Source organism: Anser cygnoides, chromosome 2 (genome assembly GCF_040182565.1).
Source record: "Anser cygnoides isolate HZ-2024a breed goose chromosome 2, Taihu_goose_T2T_genome, whole genome shotgun sequence".
NCBI lineage: Eukaryota > Metazoa > Chordata > Aves > Anseriformes > Anatidae > Anser > Anser cygnoides.
The window spans coordinates 33,073,416-33,079,967 of record NC_089874.1 but is presented as its reverse complement, the minus strand read 5'-3'; positions in this window follow the sequence as shown (position 1 = coordinate 33,079,967).

Here is a 6,552-nt window from a genome sequence, read left to right as displayed (position 1 = left end):
TTTTAAATATTTTTTTCTCTTTAGAAACACCTGTAAGGCTGAACCACCATGCTTGCAGTTTTGCTTAACACATTAAAAGGTTCCTAAAGGGATGAAACAAGCTCAGAAAGGAAGTAAGGAAGTTTGAACAGAAGTATTACCAAGGTCAGAACATTCTGGCAGTTTTGAACACCCACAATGAAGTTTGGGGTCTGTTCATGTTCAGACAACAACTTTAACCGACTCCAAACTCTATTGTGAGATCTACTGGCTCATATGGTCACAAAAAATGGAAGATGCTATCTGTAACAGAACAAACAGAGCATAATGTACATATAAGATATTCCTATAAAAACACTTATATGTTATATAGTGAGTTTATGACAGTACTGTAAAGCCCACAACTTCAGCATCAGTTTGAGATGCAGGCATTGTTGATGACTGGCAACATCTGGTGATGTGTACCCACATGCCCAGACAGGTGTGAATAGAATCTTTCCTCCTACTGGTCCATGTGTTGAATGGACAGCATGTTGTACAGACACAGTCAATAAGGAATATTCAAAGTTGTATTTTTAGTTGTAAAATAAGCTCCTTTATTATTCTACCCAGGCTGTCTACGGTAGAGTTCAAGTCTTGCCATAAAAACCTGTAGAAAATATGTTAAATTGTTTTGTGAATTTACAAAGTAGAAAATAATATTTAATTCAATTATCTTATGATTTTCTAAGTCTTTAAGGGAGTTTTGTATTCCATTACAACATAAGAAACCATTGTTATTTAAGGCTCTCACTTATACTTCATTCAAATTATTTGAATAGCTAAGCTTACGAGCCAAAAACTGGTCTGCCTCATGAGTCTTTCCCTTACATATCTATCATCTTATCGGGCTTTTGAATCTTCTCTATGCCCCTGATATACTAATATGTATTTTAGCTATTGCTAATGAGACTGTTCATCAAGAACATGAATACTGTCATAGCAAGCAAATTTGATGCTAAAGCATCTTTGCTCAAGGAAAGTGCTTCCTTTCCAAGGGCCCTCCAGCCATTAGACTGCTTCTCTTCCTACATTCCACACTGTTTGGTCTCTTTATAACTGCCATTTCCTTTTCAGCTTAATTCTTTTCTTTCTCAGCAGCAGGAAACATGGGCTATATTTGTCCCCAGCATCTGCCCGTTCTGGAGGCACTTTTGCTGCTGTTATGGGCACAGACTGTTAAGGTATGGCTAGTGCCTAAGTGGGTTGTGGAGTTTCATACAGGTTGAAGAAATTCATAACAGACATAGAACCAGACGAGGTGGTTCCATAAGACTCCCTTCCTCATTGCATCAGTGTAGAGTGTAAAAGGCCCTTATCAAAGAAAAGCAAGAACAAAATAAAAGTGACTCAGAAATCCACCTCAGAACTCTCTGGTTAAGGTTCCTCTTTATCTCCGTAAGACAACTGTAGAATCACAGTTCATACAGAGGCATTGTGTGACACCTCAAGTCTAGGAATGGTAGCTTCAGATCCTAGACTGGTTTGGAATTGCAGTTTGGAATCTGCTCAGGAATGATGTGAAAGATCATAACATCAGCCATTTACTTGTCACAAACACTTAATTTCCCAGCATGGTAGTAAGAGTATGTGATGGAGCAGGGAAATAGGTAACTCTTCTATATCCAACATAGGGTAGTTCAGGGCAGCAGCCACTATCTCATACTTTGGAAAGGAAAGGATAAAAGATTTCCCAGGTTCACAATGTTTGAAGCCTCACTGTAACTTAAGAAATACACCCTGAACCACTTCTGCTATTTTTCCGGGGGTGCTGGAGTGAGAAAGGATAAATCTGGGCCCCAGAGAACAAAAGATAATTTATTTTTTTTATTATTATTATTATTATTATTATTTTATTTTTTTTATTTCTTTTGGTTCCAAGTTGGTAGAATGCAGAAAAACTGGCTGGTCCCTGTATTAATAAAAGCCTTGAAAATGCAAAGCTGGAATTCAAGAGACCTATGAAAAAATATCACAAAAAAGACTACTCCTACCTTAGTCATACAAAGAAAATCAAAATTCTTAAAATCAAAGTAAATTACTATAATATATGAATATGGTAGGTAATTCTAGGAAATGTTTCAGTGCATTTAATGAAGTTCTGTTCTATAATTGCTTATTGAGTTCAAATGTAATGGAAGAATTTTCTGAAGGTTTTCATTTCTGGTGCAGTTGAAAGAATACTCATTCCGCTTATCCAACTGTATAAACAACAGAGGTTTTAATTTTCAGAATGTGACCAGAAAACACATTTACACCAATAGCTTGAAAGCTGGGTGTGCAAATCCATTTTAATCTAAATAAGATGAAGCATGCATTGGCTTTGATACAGTTAATTCTGATTCCTGCAGCTGTGAAAGCATATACTGGCTCAGATGCCGTCAGAGATATTCAGCTGTTATTTAATAGGCCAAATGATCTAACACTCTTCCTGAAGGGGGTTACTTATTGAACTTTGTGTATAGGACTTAGCTGGTATGTCCTTAATGTGCATCTTTGCCTATATTTTAGGCTATGCTTGGCATTTCATAGAACTTCAGCCTATGAGAGCACACGTTTTGAATTTACAACAGTCAGCAGTTCTTATTGCAAACTGTAGAGAAAATAAGCAGATAAGCGCATATGTTAAAAATACATTTCTTGCACAATATTTAATATATGTTAATTGCATTAGGACATATGAACATCCCTTCAGATGGTCTGGGAATGTATGAAGAAGAGTGGGGAAAGACAAATTCAGTGTAAAATGTATATGCAGTAAGCCATAATCACTAATAGTCACATTTATATTGAAATTTTCCTTGAGATTGTGATTTTGAAGATAGATTAAAAAAAAAAAGAAAAAAGAAAAAAAGGATTAAAATGGCTTAATCCATCTTTATTCATTTCAGGCCCCACAGAGACTAAGGGGTTAAAAGAGGATTTTTATAATTTAAAAGCTCAAAGATATCTAAAAGCAGATTGGTATCAGACTGCTGTATCGTTGTAGACTTAACTTTTCTTCCTAAAATTGTTCTAGCTAGCTTTTACTTCCTGTATCAGAGGGACATCTTCAGCTCTGCTATAAACTTCCAAGTTCCATGAGGTTGTTGTACTTGCATCCAGAGACAGATTTTGAATAATATTTTTAGAACTTGTACAAGGGTTATTCAAGTGGACTCACAATCTCCAGAAACTAAATAAATAAATAAGGAAATAAATAATAATAATAATAATAAATATTATTAATACTACTACTAATAATTATTATTATTACTGCTACTACTAATAATAATAAAAACAGCTATATTTTTTGTGTGTGTGTGAAACAAAATTTGATTGGATTGGAGATGTGAAACCCACCTAGTTTAATATTATCAGGCTGAGGAACTCTGAGTGAACTCTGAGTGATGCTCAAGAAGACCTTTTTTCCTCCTAATTATAACATTGTGGAAATACAATTCAGTGTTCTGACTGAAAAGAGTGAACTGGGTGGGATGAATCAGTAGCTGGAATTTCAGCAGAAAGTTATGTGTCTGGAGAGACTTGTTTGGCTATAGAAGTGTGGTTCTGCTTCAGAAAGGAGCGGCTTTGATTTGGAGCAAAAAGTCCAGTGAGCTGCACCAAGGTCTCTCTTGTCATAGCTCATAGTCAAAGTCATAGCTCATAGCTCGTAGTCAAAGAAATGACTAAGACACAGGACAGACATACCTATTTCTGCCAAAGAACTAATGATAAACTGTGCAGAGCAGCCTCCCAGTTGCTCTGTGATTCCCTCAAATGAGACCTGATCATATATAAAATTAGCATTTTTTGTTTGTTTGTTTGTTTGTTTTTTGTTTTGTTTTGTTTCCATGGTGTTACTTCTGTTTTGCTGTAAGGTTTCTTTTATGTCCTTTAACTGCTGAGTCACAGCAGGTTGCTTTAATGATTTTCACATCTGTGTAATTTTGCTTTGTAATTGGTGGAAGGTTTTTTTTTCCAGAGATCCCTTCTGAAATCTAGTTTCAATCCTGCCACAATCTGCAACATGAGTCCCTCTAAATATATGTGCAGTTATGGTATGTTGAACAGGTCGACCATGTACATGAATTCAAAGTGACTCTGCATCCACAAAAATAACTGTCTTGACAAAGTAGCATAATGTGCAATGGGAACACAGTAGGAAGGCATGGAGGAAGAAGGATCAGAAGCACAACTGAAAAAGCCTTGAACTACAAAGTGTCACTACAGTTCTGCATATAGTTCCACTGATAAGAAACAGGCATATGAGTCAACACAACTTCTCTTTGCATGCCTAAGAAAGCAGGCATGGATCTAAAATGAGCTAAGAGGCATTAGGATTTCCTGCTCACATCCAATTACTAGTAGCTAGTGTGAGACACATCAAATGATGTAACTGAGACCAACAACTTGTGCAGCTCCTCCCACACATCATTAGGCAACCCCTTTATTCTCTCCCTCCCACTTCATTCCAGTACAAGCTAAGAGGTCATGTCTTGTATCTTCCTTTATCTCTTCCCTTCTGTTAAAATACAACTGTATCCTTTAAAGTGTTAAGTATTGAATAAATTCTTACCTCCCCCATCCCAAAAAGGCAAACATAGATCATTGTCTTCATTTAACAGACTATAAACTAGGCAAATCTAAACCTAAACCATGAAGTCCAACCAAACAGACTAAGAACATTTAATTCCTGAGGTTTGCTACACTTACTGATACCATAGATGTCTTCCTCTGCCAAATACAGGCATAAATTCCAGGAATGCTAATAGCTAATATTTTTCTGAGGACTATTTATTAGCTGTGTACCCTGGCACAGTATGTGTGTCAGAGCTCCTTTGGTAAGCCCTACACATAAAGGATGGTAAGCTAAGATTGGTACCAATACTGTGGTAGCAGCAACAGAGATCTTGATATGGCCCAAGTGTTTTGGATCTAAACCCCACAAAGAGCAGGGAATTCTGTATGATGATATTCATGCAAGGGATTGTTTGTTTTTATTTTATAACTGCTAAAAATAGCTTATAAAAAAAGATGAATAATTCTGTTAAGGTTGTAATATAAAACATTCAAACATGAAGAAATACCAGAACAGATTTTTAGAGTAGAAGGCACCTGTTGACCAACCATGTTTTCCTTTTGTATAGGTCAAGACACAATACTTGATCTCATAATTCTTATATCAATCACATAACATCTGTGTGACCAACATATATTTTTAGAATGAAATCTGCTCTTTATTTAAAGACTTCAAAAGATGGAATCTATCACCTCCCTTATTCCAATGAGTAAAAACTTTCCCACTTTAAAGCAATCTGTTTCTATGCAGAATTATTTGGCTTTATTTCCCAGGCACTGGCTCTCATTATACTATTGTCTGCTAAATTAAGAAGCCTTGCAGAAATTGGGGTCAAGTCATGTCTTAACCTTCTCCTGGGTGAGCTTCTTAAACTCCCTCACTGTGGGGCAGATTTCCAGATATCACTTTTTTTTTTTTTTAATTTCTTTCCTAAACCCTTTCCAGATTTTCCATATAAACTAATTCTTCCCTTCCTGTGCATATGAATTATGACAGTATGTTTGACTAGTTACCCCATTTATCCGTCTTACCAAAGTTATATTGAAACAACAACCAGCAGGCTAAGAGCTTTCATCTCATGTCTTTCCCTGCTTAGTTTTAACTAAGTTTTAACTTTGTTTAACTTAGTTTTAACTTTGTGCTACAAGGACTTTAAAATTGAGAAAAAAAAAAAATCATACTCTCTCAATTCTCTTCCCCCCAGTTTCTTCTCAGACAATTGGCTTATTTTACCCCTAGGAGTAATGAGGAAACTAAGAAATTTCTTTATGATTTAGAATCTGTCTCCTTCCCTGACTTCTGTCTATGGATAGGCAGATTTTTTATCTGAGTTTGTTTCAGGCTGGTAAGTTTACTTTAATACCGATGCCTACAGACCAAGGATCTCAAAAGGTTTACATCACCCCGTAAAGAATTTTGCAGAATCCCCATAACCCTCAGACACAGAACCAGTGACAGGGTAGCTGTGCTAATGAGGCACTCCCAACTTGAGTTAATTAGCCATGCTGAGAGGTAGGGCTGACACCTGCACACGGAACCACACACATATGAACGTGTCCCTTCTGCACATGGCAGATCTCCAGTACGGTAATGCATTGCATGGCACTAGTGCTTCAAGCTCATGCTTAGCTCTACACACACAGACAGCTCTCTCTAGCTTTCAAAGCAAACTGTCAAACAATGCTGAAAGCCTACATGGAGATTACATTTCCATCTGTCAAAAGATAGATGCTTGCCTGATGTTAAATATCTTGCTCAAGAGGGGATGCTCTTTCTTCCCCCCTCTTATGATATACTTTAGCTTTTTCAGAGTCTGTGCTAGGGACTTGGGTCATAACAGCCTCTTGGCAAGTATTGCAGCCAGAATGAACATCCAACTGAACGTCTCCAAAGATATATAAATACTAATGTGTAGCAACTCAATTCAACTCAGTGTTGCAACACTCTTAACTCTGGTGATTCTGTTGCTGTGA